Source organism: Haliaeetus albicilla, chromosome 3 (assembly GCF_947461875.1).
Source record: "Haliaeetus albicilla chromosome 3, bHalAlb1.1, whole genome shotgun sequence".
Lineage (NCBI taxonomy): Eukaryota > Metazoa > Chordata > Aves > Accipitriformes > Accipitridae > Haliaeetus > Haliaeetus albicilla.
Window position 1 is genome coordinate 8,112,911 of NC_091485.1, and position 17,248 is coordinate 8,130,158.

The window sequence follows — 17,248 nt, forward strand, 5'->3', positions numbered from 1 at the left end:
AAATGCTGCATTCACTATAGTGGTAGTTAGATACATAAAAGAACTGCAGGGCCGGGATAATATTATAGTTGAGTGATAACTCCACTGTGTTTTAAATTAGGAATGTTTGAGGACCCATAACTCTGAAACCTGTATTTCACTCTCCTTTGAAAATCAGTGTGCTTCCTCAGTAGAATTTGTGGTTCCAATTTAAGGTCATTTCAGTGAGGGTTCTCAAGTTACAATGATTCTATAAACTTCATGAAATATTCATTTATATAGATATGGATTTATTGAGAAGGCATTTCAAGAGTTTTGTTCTTTGAAGCTACGACAGAAATAGATCCTTCATTTTCTTCCTGTCTTCTACCAAATATTCTTCACACCTAACAGTCAAAATACTGAGGAACTTTATCTGCACAGCCTACAGCTTAGGCCATTCTTCCTATCTGTATTGATCCATGCAAAACTATTTATTCATTCATTTAAGATGATGCAATTTTTTTTCTTTTTCAAGAGGCTATCTTGATGTGCTGATAAGACCTCACCTGAAGTCATCATCTTGGCCACCATCATCCTTGTGTATACAGCCAACACTTCCAGATACTGTGCTTCCATTAACCATTATTTACCCAAAGACAAATAGGTAGGATAAAAACATTTTTAGATACCACAATGTTGAATATCCTAGCTGCCGTTGTTTTGAATAGATAAGTGCTATTCTGGAAAGCCACTTCACACTTACCATTTTGCATTTCCATGACAGCTGAAATAATTTTTTTGTAAATGTAAACTTTTGTTTTGGTTGTTTTGGGGTTTTTTTGAGCTCAAGTAATATTCATGTGATCTTACACTGCAAGATGGTGTGAGAAAATGGTTAGATCCAATCACTCAGAAGCTTTGCTGGAACAGCATGTACTCACCATATTTACTGAGATAAAAATTTTGCTTTTTTTTCCCCAGATCTTTTTCTTATTCTGGTATTCTTATAGCTTAGTCTTTAGCTAAGCAATAGTACCAGCATAGGATCTGAAGAACTTGATTTTTATTTTTTTTTTAATTTATTTAATTTAGATCTCTTCAGAAACTCTCATACAATCGTTATGGAAACCAACCTTATTCCTCGATAACAATAAAAGTTTCCATTTGGAAACTGAAGCAGTGCATCGCAGCAAAGCCCTCCATGGCCCAAAGACCTACATTTATAGGTTGTTGAGTCTGAATAAAAACTTTCCGAGAGCTACAGTAAGCCCCATATCTAGAAATTTCCAAATCTTGCCCCATGCTATCATGTTTTAAACCCTTATCTTGCCCACAGAGCTCACTGAAATTTACAGTTAAACAAACTAGTTCTCATACATGACAAACTTGTGCAATTTACATAGCTGTTAATTTATTCTTTTTTTTTTCCCCCAGAAAGTGTCTTCCTTTTTTGCCGTTGCCTCAGCCAGATGAAAAAAGCAAGGAATTGAGGGCTTGAATTTTAACAAGAGTAATCAAACATTTGGAGAAGGGAAAAAGGAGAAACCTTTTTCAGCCTTTCTTGTTACATTATTAATTTAAAAATTCTAGGATTCTTCAGGCTTAATTCTATACTGAAAACAAAATTTGATTGAGAGTTGTATTGCTTATGTTAGTCTGCAATACTGTAAGGAACAGCAGCTTGGTTTCTGCAACCTTCTTTTTACTTATGTGATGAATGTAATAAAGAATACATGGTTGCCCAAAAGGATACATGAAATAGAAAGAGGAGACCTTCAAAATCTGAGGGTTTTGAAGGGGCATCACATCAGAATCTAATATCCTGAAAAGCTCTAAACACCACAAATTCCCTCATTTTAATTTAGAAGTCCTTAAAAATAGCCAAAACACTAATTGAACAGAGAGAGTAAGACAGTAGTAAACTTTAAAATACTGCCTTTGTAATTAGTCTACCCATCTCCTTTTAATGAGGATTAGATAAATTCAAATATAATAAGAAACTTTGAATTTAGTATCTATCACTGTCACAAAACATAGGCAAAGTAAGGAAATGCATGTACAAGACACTCCTATTCTAATATGGTAAAGCACATACCATTTATATGGGGCTGACTTCAATCAAAAGAATAAATTTATTTGCCATGAAAATAAATAGATGATTCCATGTTTAGCTCTATCCAATTGTTCATCCAAACTAAAGAAGCCTAATATTTTCACACCTGATATTTTCAGACTATATATACTTTGGAAAACAATACAAATGAATTATCACGTATTAGAAAAGTAGTCACATATCATCTTTTAAAAAGCAGTCATAGGAAATATCTACAGCTATTTTTCCTAACACAAATATAATGAAATGAAACTCAGCTCAAGCCATCGTAAACGTATCAAAAGAATTCTGTAACCTAAAATTCAGAATGTGTAAAGTGTTTTCATTACTCCAAGAGTGAGCAGTGTTATTATTCTATCATGCTTATCTTCCCTCTCATTAGGGAGCTGGCTGGAATTAGTTACAGGTCATAGAGCTATTTGGACTTGTACCATCTCCCACATCTGAAAAATAAGAATACCCTGACCACAGAGCTACTGATTCAACCTCTCTAAGGTTCACTTTATCTTGAATAAATAAATAATGTTTAATTACTTATAAAGAGTGGAAATTGAATTATTTATAGAAATAATTTCTCTAACAATAGAATGAGAAACATCTTGCATGTCTTTCAGTGTAATGGAATAGCTATGGTGACTGGAGCAGGTATTACTTGCAGCGTATCACGGCCACTCACAATCACTGGGCTAATTTCATATTGGACTTCTTGGACCTCTCTGAGTACAGTCCTTCTTGGACCAGTTTTTAGCTGTTCCCACTTTCTCAGGATGGGAGCATATAGTTCTTCCTTTTCCAGGCTGTGCTGTAGGTTCTAGGTAGCTACAGATGGAATAAAAGAGCCTGTAGCTAGTAAACTGGTCCACTGCCTTTTAAATACATTCTTCTCTGAGGATCCATCACAACTTTTTATATTTTTTTATTTTTTTATAGATATTTTCATATAAAAAATTGTTGTAGCCTGCAGAAAGATAACTTTAGAGTAAAAAAACCAACATTTCTATTACTATGACAAAGTCATAGCATGAGACTGGGGTACAGAGTGAAAGCAAAGGTGTGTCTAGCCCACTAACCTGTCCTTGCCAATAGCAGTAAGCGGTTGGCTACAGAGGAGCATGAAAACAAATTAAGTTTTTTAAAGATACATTGACAAGTACTCTCTCAGCCTTCAAAAGCTTGCATTTTAGAGATTCCCTGAACCAGAAGTGGTGTCCATGTATTTAATAATCCTCAAAGGATTTATCTTTTATGAATTTTTCCAGTCACCCCTTGCATTCCACTAAAATTCCAGCACCCGCAACATCTAATTTATTCTCAGAAAGCATTACCTTCAGACTCCTGTAATACCTATATTGAAAGTAGTAGTTTAAATTCTCTTTATGGTTTATAAAGAATGACTGTAAAAAAATGACTTAAAGGAAGTCTAGACAACTCAGAGTCAAGGTCTATGCTGTGAACATCTAAGTTAGCTAAGATGAATGCCAACCTTTCTGCCAGTTACAGTTCTTCTGGGGCAGGGTCAGATATAGCAAAATTAATCAATCTTCACAACTGTTCCCAGTTCCCGATAAAATACAGGCTAAACTTCTAGAAAAGTCAATATGGAATTTCAAAGAGAATCGTATCTTTATAAATTCCATTGATTTCAAAACATGAAAGTCCCTCTTCTCTGAAATTACTGTCACTACATTAAAAAGGTGGTATCAATGTTCACAAAATAAAATCGGCTTCCTACAAGAAAATCTCAGTTGAATGGTCAGAGCATATGCCTCAATGTTCAGTAAATTCTCATATGTTTTTATTTCCTTATATAAAAACAACAGCCTATTTCATTGTGTATTCAGTTCAGATGATCACAACAGTACAATACTTAACATCAGTTACACAACAGGAGCTCTAATAGCATGTTCCCAATGTTTGACTAGATTTACAAAACCAATATAGGTTTGATAACATTGCCTGGACATCTGTAAGTTTGATTTTATAAGTGTATCTCTTCTAAGAATAAGAAAAAAAAAAATATTGTTTCTCCTGTAATATTTATCTATGTTAAAACATTTCACTTTCAAATTCAATACCTGGCAACCAATGAGAAACCCATTCTTCACTCCAGCAGTGAAGATACAGTTTCTTAATATTACAGAATAATTCTACTTTTTCAATTACTAGATAAAGATAGGCAGATTTAGCAGTGTCTGAGAAGGAAGTTAGTTTCTAAGCGGTGAATGAAATTTATTTTTTCCAAGCTTTCAATTATAACTCAAGCTGCGCAGGACATTTTTACTTAAAAATCTTTTCCTGAAAAATGCTCAGACAAATAAAAAGATCCCAGTACTATTGTCGTCGTTTCTCTGAAAAATTTATTGGGATGGACTTCTGTTTAGTGAGAGTACGCAATACCCTGGTGGTTATCATCGGGGCCGTGGGGGCACCACCAGCCCTGACCAGCCCTGTCCAGTCCTCTGGGGCTTCCCCCCCCTCTGGGGCCATCAGCCACTGCCTCAGTGACACCACAGCAGGACCAGTCTCCAGATCCCCATAGGCCTGCCCTACCAGCGAGCCCATGTCCCAGCCCAGCCTTGGCCTGTCCCAGTCCCCCGGGAGGTGCCCAGTGCCGGGGACTGGGGCAGTGGGGTGGATCCTGCCTGCCCTGACAGACCCCAGTCCCCATGGGGCCCTGGCGGTTATAAGAGCTAGAGTCAAGATTCTTCCCCAATCAAATCCCCTAGCCCCTTTGATGTACATTTACAGGGAATGGGACAGCCTGGCTAAGCAAAATTTTTCAGCTTACTCCATGCTTCCCTGTTAATCTACTCAGAAGGGATGTTTAACTAATTGGATATGGAGCTACTGTCTCAGCAGACGATAAGCCAGGAATGCTCTAAAACAGGTGCCATGCCCTAAAAGATGTAAAAAGATCATCAATATACCTTTGTGTCCTCCATTTTTAACATTCCCACTATTGAGTTGGTCCAGTTCCTGAAATCTGACCTCCAAGACTATACATACCCAACAGAAATGGTCAGCAGAGCTTCCCAAAAGCCACATGCCCTTTTCCAGGGAGTTTAAACTGGTATGAGCCATTGCTGCACTGGAAAGAAGCAGACCCACTTCTGGTTATTTCCTCCAGTTTTTTACTTCACCCAGCAAAAGCAGGTTCATGCAACTACGGGGTGAACCAGATAAAATAATCTAAAGGAAGTGTGCAGGGGAGAGACAGAGCAAGAGAGAAAAAAAGAGAGAAAGTGAGACTGAAATTGAGAGACATAAGGAGACAGTAAGAGAAAGAACAAGAGGAAGGGGGAAAGTAGGCAAAAGAGAAAAGAAGTAAGTAAGATAAAAAGGTGAGAGAGAAAAAGAGAGCACCAGGGGGAGGAGAGAAAGAGAGAAAGAAAGAGAAAGACAGAAAGAGAGAGAATGAAAGAGGGATAAAGGGGGGAAGAGGCAGAGATAGATAAAAAGAGCAGGAAAAAAAGATAGATATGTAACCAAGAGACTATAACAATCGTGCCAAAATTCAGGAAAGGATGCTGCAAAATATGAAAAAGTAGAAAACATAATGAAGACAATGTCAGCCAAAAATATTTCTGAAAAATATTTAGGCCACATCTTCAATTTCTTTATCACTGTTCATCAGCCCATCCGTATTCCTAATGAGCTACAGAGAGACTTGCCTGCAAGGAAGAAGTCCTGGCTAACCCTTTGAGCAATACGTTTATTGTTGCCCATTGCTCTGCTCCCAACTATGTTGCTCAGGTTCTTTTTAACAACATGAGGACAAGAGGGTTAGGGCCAGTGTCCGTATTTTACTTCTCAACCTGCTGAGTGCAAAGAGGGTTTTATAAATTTTCAGCTAAAAGCATTTCTGAGAAGCTTGCATATATGATACACTTTATGCATTATAGTAGTGCTATGGACATCTGTCAATTTTACAAGCTGACCTTTCATGTTTCTGTAGCTTTTAACATGTTATAATAAGAACACTAACAAAAACCCCAGTAAATAGTAACAATTAATAAAAATTAGAGCTCTTCAAGCTACTGTTGGTTATCTTGAGAGGCCATAGAAAGAAAAATAATTGTGAGAATTTAATAATTAAAACACCCAGACCTAACTCAGAGACAAAAAATAAACTCCTATGGAAGGAGCAACAGGACAGAGTTGCCCGCAGAAACTTTATAAATGGAAGTCCTTGCAATGAAGTCTCCCTTTTCCCTCGAAATCTCATCATATCTCTTTTGGAATGAGTACTCTCACTTCAGAAAATTTTGTTCTCATTTTTCTCACAGAAAGTTGTTTCTGTGAAAACTTTAACGAACAAGAACATATGAAGTAAGTTTAAGCAAGCAAGCCCCACAGACTTCTCTTACTAGGGCGTTCTCTTGTCCATCAGAATTAGTCCATCTGTGCCTGAGAGGACCATCCTGCAGAGCCTGCAGATTAGGCTGTCCTGCAACTAGTATAAAATTTCCCTGTATGCTCCAAATACTAAAATCAGACAAATAGTGAACAATTTATCCATTGCCTTAAAGGATTCTTAGTCTGCTTTTTTTCATACTATATTCTGTGAGCCTCTGAGTTAGCAGTTTCTCATATTTTCTCCTTTTTAGCTGAACTTTGTAACAGAACATAAGGTCTTGTCTACCTGCAGTTCAAACTCCAAATTAACTAAATGGATTAGAAAGCAGCCTAATGAAAACTGTGATCCATATTCACTCTTACTTCAGATAGCAGAGGAGAATCCACTAATTAGCTAAATTAATTTTGATGTGTTCACTGCCAGAATTTCACCCATTCTGAAAACAACCTTGAAAATGTGAATTAGCATCATTTGATCAAGTCTTGTCCTAAGTTGTTTGCAGACTAACTAAAATATTAGACAAATGCTGTGCCCATTGAAATCTACAGTAAGTCCCCAAAACTTCACCTGAAAGCTCTGGCAAAGGCATCTCAATGCCTCATTCCCTTGTCCTAGAATTTACCTTAAAGCTTTAACTCAAGTAGGAGAAATGGCTGAGTTTAGGTCAGATTTAGCTCTCATCCTAGCCAAGGAAAAGCCAAGCTATTTCAGTTCTGATCATTTTAGCCACAACATTCATCTGATTTTCTTATCTCACAATCCTAAATTACTCCTTTGTTTTTTGGGGGAGACAAACTATCTCAAAGAAAACAAGCAAACAGATGCCCTACTGATAATGTCTGAACCTAAATACAATTTTGGTGCAACTTGCTGCACAGAACACAGTGGGTGCAGTCTCTGGCTGCTTATTTATTACTGAGTTAGTGTTCCTCAGATATATTCTTCTAAGAGCACCGGAGGTGACAAGTTTTTTTCTCTCACAGGGACGTGCACCATAATTTCTGTCTGTTTGTCCCACACTAGATATACCAGATGCCATGGATTTCATGGGCCACTCATATTTTTGAAACTGTTTGAATTTTAGCTGTGCTTCACCCATTCTTCCATCAGGTGGCCAAAAAGCAGACAGCTGCCAACTTTTACGTGCTCTGTGGCTTCTCCAACTCACTTCTCATTGCATTACTTGCTAGCTCCCACTCATGAAGGTGCGGTTGGTAGAAAGGGGCTTAGAAGTTTAGTTTTGGGTATTGCTGCTTCTGGACGGAGACGGTTGTAGATACTGATCTATCATGGCCAGGATAGGAATCTCCAAGTAAATATATATTTTAAAGGGAAAACAGAGTTCTGAGAAATACAGGGCATAATTTTCCCCATTCTACTCGTATAGCTATGTGAATATTCATGTGGTTAGATATGGCTGCTGTGGAAGCTCTCAAGGGAGAGCACATAATTTGTGAAAGCCATATCCTGTACAAATGCAGGTTGCGTTATTCAAAGCCACACAAGGTCAATTTTAGCTTACATGCCTGATTTTTTCACTTGGTCACACTTTTCCTTCCATACATTCAAGTCATCTCACCCTCTTTTTACATGTTCTTTGCCCCTTTGGGAGGATGCACAGCACTTTGTATAACTCCCTGAGATGAATGCTGTTTCTGGGAAGGTCGTAATGTTACTTACTGAAAATTATATGGTAGAGCTGACTAACTTGTCTGAGTCATGCAAAATAGGAACAATTTTGAATTTGGTGCTGAATAAATCAAAAAAAGAATAGGGATCTTGATGCAAAACGGCACCCATTCCACATTGCATTTCTAGCAAACTCTGAAGAGATAAACACTGTTACTGCTAACAGTTCTTCGGTGTCTTACAATTTGTCTTGCTGAAACAGAGTTGAAAGAGAGTGTCCAGGCTACAAGGGTCTGCCAGCAATGAATTGTCACTCGTGTAGTTTAGAGTGTCTAGTTCAACTCTATCCTTGAGAAGATGCTATACTTTTGAAAGCAGCATCTGGAGTCCCAAGTCACATTCTGTCACAGAGAGTAAATTCAGTTTAAATACTAGTTTCCTAAGAAACATGAGGAATTGTTTTATTAATTGTATTAGTATTAATTTAAATACATTTGTTTGTGAGAAAAATCATCAGCTCCTGAACTTCCTTTTTGATAATGCCTCCTGTCAATAATATCTTTATTCACTGCTATTGTCATCGTATCTCCCAAATTCCCACACATCTGTCCCAGTAGTCCAGCCACCATTGTGCTACTTTGTGCTTCTTTAACCCAACAAACTGGTCAGTTCAGCCATTTCTTGGCTGATCACCTTGAATATGATTTAAAAGTATTTTGACGAGGTTAAGGCATTCCCTGAAGGTTATATATTAGACAAAGCTCTTTAATGAGTGCTATGTGCACCTTATCTGTCCCTGGGCTGATCCATTTGGTAATTAGGGTTAGAGGTACCAGCTCACTGTTGCTCTGTTCCTTCTTGCTTGTCTTGAGCTGTTGAACCTCCCAAGACAATATTTATAAAAGTCATTGCACTTCTCTGCAGTTCTAGCAAGACATCATGAAGTCCATGCGAGACAGAGAAGAACCTTACATCTAAATAATTTCACCGAATAAATCTTCATCTGTGAATTTTGCATAAGCCATTCATAACTACCAGAAATTTGTACAACATCAACTACTTGACTATCTAAGAAGATAGAGATGATATAATTTATTTTTCTTTCTGCCTGAGTCAAATTTCTACTACAAATATTCAGTTTTACACTCTGGGTATCCATATGAAATTCTACATCTATGAACATACTGACCAGTAAACCTGTTTGCTACAGTATTCATGGCAAACTAACATAAAGGGACCATGCCAAGAGATTAAATATGCAGAATTACAATGAAATACTTGTAGAACTTTCCTTTTTCAACTTTTACCTAGCCTCTACCTCGTTCTGCCTTGGTTATCACATTTTTTACCAAATATTTGATTAAATGAGTCATCAGTTACTCTTAGTTAATTCCTAAACATATCTCACATTTCAGCTCAAATTCTGTCATTTAGTTCCTGGTTATTAGCCATTAACATATAGAGGTTGGATATAGCATATACCCCATGGCTATAATAATTTCTGCATGTTGTCTTTAGCCTAGTTAATTTTTCAGAAAGGTTTTATAAGATATTAAATACTCTTTTTCTCTTTTTTTTTTTTTTTTTGGCAGGTTTTCAAAGTTCTGAGATGGTGAATGACTATTTTTTGTGTTGTTTTTTTTCTTACCCCAGGAAAGCCACTGTGTACTGTTAAAGCAGTGCCAAAACTGAGGGAGCTCCAGTTTTCCCATTAGTTGCCAAGAAGACGTTTGCAGTGCACCAGCATCGTGAACTGAGAGACATACCTTCTCTCAGCAAAAACTACCATCTCAGCATAAGCAAACTGATCAATAAGTTAATGGCATGAATCAATGAGAAAGATTTGGGAGAGATCTTAATTAAAGAAACAACTGCTGATACAAATTATGTTTCCAATGTATTGATGTAGCAGAGGGCATGAGGTTGAACGGAGATGAGTGCTGATCAATGCCCTTAACATTTGCATTCCTTTTAATCAGAAACCAGCTCTCTTCATCCGTACGCATGCAGGCACGCACACACGCAGACACATCACTACCACCAGCACCTCAGAAGGGCTTTGGTTTCTTTGTCTTTATTGATTCCTATAGCACTCCTCTGGAGGTTATTATGGCCGCCTCACTTTACAAGGTGAAATGAAGGTCTCCCCAGACAAGATGACGCTCATTCCTTTAGACCTTCCCGGGTACTATCTCAATACCTTAAATCAGTGAGAAAAGCTTTGCCTCACTGTGAACATCACAACCTACATCACGTAATGTGCAGGTGTAATAAGGAAGCATAAGTATAACTTCGGCAACTTATACAAAAAACAAAGACAGTGTTCTTTAACACAAAACGACAAGCATGCGTGTTTGTGTGTGCGCGCACGCGCGTGCGTGTATATTCAAGAGAGACACAGACAAACAGATGGACAGAGGGAGAGAGAAATAGAAAAAGAGCATTCTCCAGTGGCTGAACGGCACAAACATCCAAAGTCAATAGCTGGTTTCCCCAAGTGATTCAGTCTGAGACACAGTTTAAAGAGACATCAATCTGTGATGTCAGCAATGCTCAGCATATAGCTAATGGAGCTTCAAAAGATCAATATTCAAACCTGCCTTCTTTTCATGCTGGAAACTCACACCACTGCAACATCTCCTGCTAGATGCAAAGTACATTTTATTTTAACTACTTTTATCACTGCTATTCATATTTTAGTTAGATGGGAAGCTGGTGTGTTTGGTTTGCCTTTTTTTTTAATTTGGGAGGGGAAGAAGTTTTATTCCCTAGGATACAGAAAAGTAATTTAAACTTTAGCTCAGCTGGTAGCCATGTAATCCATCTTATTTTCCTGTCAGGTTTTATAATGAAGTCAAAAGCAATCCTAAACTGGTGACATAATAATCTAATGCTGTGTAGTAATGATTATGTTGGATCCAAAAATATGCTTTTACTGCATATACAAATTGAAGAAATAGAGCAATTTCAATTATCATCATCATAGTAGTAACCCAGAGCAACAATAATAAAAATATTTAAGAGGAGGAGAAAGAACTACGTTTTTAGCTACTTAAATCATAACCACGACTGAGTGAAAAGGCTGAAAAAAATGAAAAGACTGAAAAGTATCTTGCAATAAAATACCAATTTCCTGTGGTAGAATCGCTGGGTGTTTCATTAGTTGCTTTTAAGAGGCCATAGGAAAAGCAAGGGAATCTAAAAGATTGAAGTCATTAGCAATATTAATATTAGCACTGTTCTAAAATAACATCCTATCTAGAGCTAAACTGTAGCATGCATCACATTTATTAGAGAATGGTTCTATTGACACATTGCAGTATATGTAAACTCACCAAATATATATAGTGAAATGATTTAAATATTAAGTGAGCCCATGCTTCCAAATGTTAGTTCAAAGACTGGTAGAATTGGAACCCCACTCTAATCAGGCTTTCCCATTTCCTTCTCCCACAAGAAATAAAAGAAAAACAAAACCAAGTCAAATTAAGTTGTTAAATGGTTTAAGGATTTGATATCTTTTGCTGTTAATTTAAAGGGCTGAGCTGCAGCTCATTTCTTTTCATCTTTATAGAAAAGCACAGGGTGACCCCAAGGGTCACTGAGGATTATCTCTGTGTCTTTCCATTCCATCTTACGTTATTAGTTTACACTGCAAATGAGAAACTGATGTCAGAAATATGCCAAACATTATTTATAAATATAGAAGAAGCCAGGGTGAAGTCTGATAGGTCTGTGGCTTAGCATGTAAAGGTCTCAACAGCAATTAGTAATTGAGATACATTCACTGTAAGGTGGAAACTGTCATCTGAAGAGCAGAAAATATTTTGTTAGTATGTCGATAATTTACATGAAATACAATTCTGAAATGTCAAACACTAAGTATGAAATGCATCGGTGACCCTATAATAAAAAAAATAAAATCAAATTACTAGAGCAATGTCTTAAGGTTAAAAGAAGTACTGAAGTCATTACTACTCTTAAATTGACTCAAATTTAGTATGAAGTTACTTTACGTTTGTCCATATACTTTCTTTGATTGACCTTAAAATACTGCTTTTTGGCAGCTTTTATAATTAAGAGTTTTAGTTGTGCCAAAGTACTGTAAATGGTATATAAAAGAAGATGTGAACTTGCTGCATTCATGAAAAGCCATACTAGTCATACAAGGACTTTTACTTAATTAGCATTCAAGAAAAATACCATGTGATAAAACATTGTATCTCTACATTATAACAGAGGAGGGGAAACTACCCATTATATTCTTCATTGGAAGAACAGCCCCAAAATAGCCAAGGCAGAATTTAACATTCAAAATACTTTAAGTAGAAATTGACTGTTAAGTAAGCGAGAGGGCAAAATAGTTAACAAGCAATGATATTTGGGGAGAAGAAACTGCTCTGGCATAGCAAAACCCACTGCACCTTTACCAGTGTTATTTAAAAGCTAATGCCTTGGTATCAGAGGCTTTATACGAAAGATACGCATTCAATTTTTTTATGCTCATCGCAAGTTACTGGAAATATGTGTTTGAAAAATATGTTATGTTTATGTGATATTGCCTTATACTATATTGGGCTAATAAATCAGAAAGCATGAAGGTCACACATTTGAATAAAGATGCTGCCTTTGTAGCACGTCTTTCTTTTTAACCTAGTCTGTAATGAAGTTAGAAGTTAATGAAGTGCTGTGGCGCACATACACACACACACTCACACACAGGGGCTGATCATTAAGGCAAATGCAGCAAGGGAGAGATACCCCACTTTTATTAATGCAAAGAAGTGTGAAGTTCTGCCCATTACCACCAGAAAATAATAATAAAAAAAAAACCTAGAGGCTTTGTTTATACAAAAAAAACCCCAAACCCAAAACAACAAAGATGCCTCTGGCCAATCAGGTGACTAGGTCTTCCATTCAAATTTCATTCTAGTGTGTTTCTCTCATCAGCCTCAAATCTAGCCTAGGTCAATCTGCACATGAAGAGAGTAGCAGGACCCTCCAGTATAATTGTCTAGGACTTTCTAAGAAATCCTTGTTATGTTTTCAGTCCCATCTTGTAGAGTACTTAGTGTATCATGTGTACAGAAATATTGTCCAAGTTTGTAGATTTGTGAGTTCATTTTGCTTTTTGTTTGATCTAATTCTTCATTCTCTCCCATTTCCCATCTTAATATGTTATCTCTATATTCCTGCATTGTAAACCAAGGAAAATAAAATATTCCAGGTTCAGAATAAGCTCCAGTGGTGGCAATGGGCAGCTGGGAATGGAGACAGAGAGAGCCAGAACTTCTTCACTCAGTTACGTTGCCAAAGCCAGGGGCCCATGACACTACTTCAGCTCAAGTACTCCTGTTCAGATAATTTTATAAAATCTAATTGTCCAGTTTTATTTGATGACATTACTAAAGAGAAGTCAAGAAAGACATAAGGCATTGAAATGAAAAAAAAAAAAGGCAGTGCTTTTTTGTTTTTATAATGAAAAGATCAGGGAATAGGTAAAGAGAAAAAAAAGACAAGTGTGTTTGAAATTAAAAGATTCTGTGAAATCCACTAGGACTTCAAGAGGTAATTTCATTTGGGGAGTGTGACAATAAGCAAAGATGAACCCTATTCAAATCCTAAGATTTTAGCCTGAGATACTGCAGACTTAACTGGCAGAAAGACAAAAGTGGGGGTGGGCAGAAGGAGACAGTGGGTCATCGGTATCTACTGACTCTGGGTCTGCTGCATGGCTACTCCTGCATATAACTTTTAGGTGTCTCTTCCTGAAGATCCAAGTGTATGTATTAAACCCAAAGGTCATGTATACTGTGCAAGGGAAAATGTGATTAAAAGATCCAGCTTGCAGTCTACAGCTAGACAAAAGTTTGGTTTAGGGATAGGGAAGTTTTCAAAGTCCTGGTTACCTGTTCAAGAACTTGGACAGTTTTACTCAGTTTGCACACTCTTCATAGGATAACAGTTCAGAGGAAAGCAAAATTATGAAGAGAACAATAGCAACAATACCACCAGAGATGCAAAAAAACCCCAACAAATAAGCAAAAAACAAACCAGCAACAAGCTGCTGGAAATCAGTGGTGCTTGGTTTAAATATCACTCTGAGGAACAGTTAAGATAAAAAGTGTCTTTAATACACACCCAAATATCTCCCGATGTTACTTTTCAATTTGCACACTGATTCAGCTTTTGCCATAGTTTCTCCTTAAGCTAACATTCATGGAACACAAACTTGGCCTGCTGTGAGATGAAATCCCATTTATTTCAATTGAGGCTACACAAGACAAACAATTATAAATGATGCTTTCAAGATGCTGGGAGAAGATAGAGGAGAATTTCATTGCCTGATGTAATCATAACAGTAAATATCAAAAGAAAAGAGCAAGTGCCTAGATACAGGGAAACAGAAAATTCAGTTTCTGTTGTTTAAGTCTAAATTAAGAGTCAGCCTTCCCTCGCAGAGCTGAAGAAAAGTGGAGCAGGCCCTTCCCTGTCCCTCATGACTTAAGTGAGCTCGTGAGGAGCAGGCGTTAGCAATATTCAGGGCCATATTTGTAACAACAAAGTAAAGCAAGAACAGCTAATCAGTGGTATACAGTACTGTACAAATTACCATCCTACAAGTGGAGCTGAGGAGCACTCTCAGAGTAGATGCTTCTTCACGTAACATCTTATTACCTGTTATTGCATAGGCTTCTGCAGCATGTTTCTTTATACTCTTTGGTCACCATAGTGAAGAGATGGCTCTTTACTCTTGCAAACGGCACTAAAAGTCCATCAAAGCATTGGTGGGTTCACTGAGACTAAGTTAAGAGACTTGATGTTTTTCAAGGACTTAGCTCGTGTAGCTCTAATACTTGCTGCTAAGTCTCTGGAGCTCAAGACTTCTTTGCGAAGCAGATTATAAATCTTTCCCATAGTCAGAGAAAGAACTATTTGAAGAGCTAGTAGAATATCCAAGTCTTGCTCATTTGGATGGTCTCCTAGCCAAAGCAACCCCAACAAGCTTGAAGGAGTGAGTGATTGTTAGTGAAAGAATTTTCTCTCTATGTGAACACAAGCTTCCTTGCCCCTCAAGATGCTTAATAAGAATTGCTAGATTAAATATCTACAAGTAGAGGGTAGAACAAACAAACCACTATGGGCAGAAAGTAGGTTTCATCCATCTTTTCAGGATATAAAGATGCATAGAATAAAAGCAGTTTCTTTAAGGTTACATTTCATTTTGATCATATTATGACTTAATTATCATAGCAAGGAAAATGATGAGGGGCCTCATGTTAGGCTATTAGTACATCTAAATTTGCTGGACATACTTGGCTTCTTGTCTCATGCATTACATCACACAGAGTAGTGTAAGCACCTATGTCACCTATATGTCACCTTTGTGTGTCACAGGCTTTTTTAAATGGCAGGAATATTTCTAGGAAAGCTTTTTTAAAGCCTCATTGAATTCAACATTAAATTACTACTTTCTCTGTCTACTAATGTTTTAAATAAAATGTAACTATTTAAAATTAAAGAAATCACAAGACAACACTTCTAAATGATCAAGCTGCTATCTAATCTATCTAATGGATTTTTGAAATATTTTAATCAGTTTAATTCTTGGAATGTATCCTAGGTCTGCAACTATTCACTGCAGACTGTAAAGCAGTTAGCTACCCATTTACTATGTAGCATAGCACCGTGGAGAAAGACTGAAAACAGCAAGTTTGAAATCATATGTCATGACTTCTCAACACACAGAAAGAGATTAATTTCCCTTTTCAATGCATGCCTATGCACTGCACAGAAGAGACATACAGATTGTTGTTCACACCTACATTCCCTTTCCCTGTACATAACGTATACAATATAGTCCTCAGAAAGTTTCTGAACTTATTTAAAATGTTGAAAAGCTTTTCCTGTGTGAATCTCTTTGCAAGATGTGAGCTGTGTGTATTGATGAATGCAGTAAGTTCAGATTGGCTACCACTGTGCTATTAAACTAAGCAGAGCCAAAGCACAGGCTCAAACACTCCCCAGATTGGTTTTGCCATGGTCGGACTTGCATCCTTTCCAGACAGCACTCAGGCATACTTCAGAGGACTGAATAATTCAGAAAATCTTACCAAGAGGCAGTACGGATGATGCTACTTTGCTTTTTGAGATGATGAGATTTCAACCGTGTGGACACGCGCTGTGCTGTGCCACACGCCCTCAGGGATCAGAGAGCAGACACCCAATCATTTTATTTACAAGCGTAGACACAGCCCCGTGGGACAGTGCTGAGTATAGAAATTAAAACAAAATATCGTCCATTTCTAAGATGGGTAGTCTGGCTCCTCTTCCTCTGGCTCCTTGGCAAGGGGCTGTTCCAGAATTCCTTTGCTGCGAGCGGGGAAGTGACTGTGTAAGATGCTGCCTAGTAGTAGTCAGCAAGTAGGCTTTGTGTGCTTACCTATTTGTCTCTGCAATAGTCACTGTAAAATTACTTCTGTTCTTGCCTAGCGTAGACTGAAGACAAGGACAATTCCTGACTTTATTTTTAATGAGACATGGGGTCTTTTCAAGGTCTTGATCTACTTGTCAGAGGATGCCCTATTTTTATTTCAGGTGTACTCCAGAAAATGATCCATGTAACATAATCCTATTTGTCAATAAAATATAGAACATAAATACGTATGTGTCTATTGCTTGTTTAATTAAGTGTTTAAGATACTGCATTATTTTTCCGTTGGAATAGCGAACTAAGGCCACATTCTTGTCAGTTAAATGCCCTAATAAAATAGAGTAGCAACAATAGATTTAAAGACAACTTCTACTTAGATACACCCAAAAAGAAGTCATACAGAACAGTAGTAAAGCAATGTTGATACTAGAGCAGTAGGTATTTGTTTTTAAATTTTGAATGACAGAAGTTACAAATTAATTCTTTTTTTCCTCTGAACCCATTTAAATATTTTTAATGCCTTAAACATAAGTGTGTATTTCTGTTATTAACTCTCTCTATATATGTATAAATATATTGTTTTCAGTCAGTAGTTGAAGAATTTTAGAGCTACCATATCATATCACATTACCAGAAGCTTATTTGTCTTTTGTAATACACATCTTTGGAACATGACATAAAATGCTTTTATTTACAGAAATTACTTATATGTATACATAAAAAAAAAGTCATAAATATTGTTAAAATTATCATC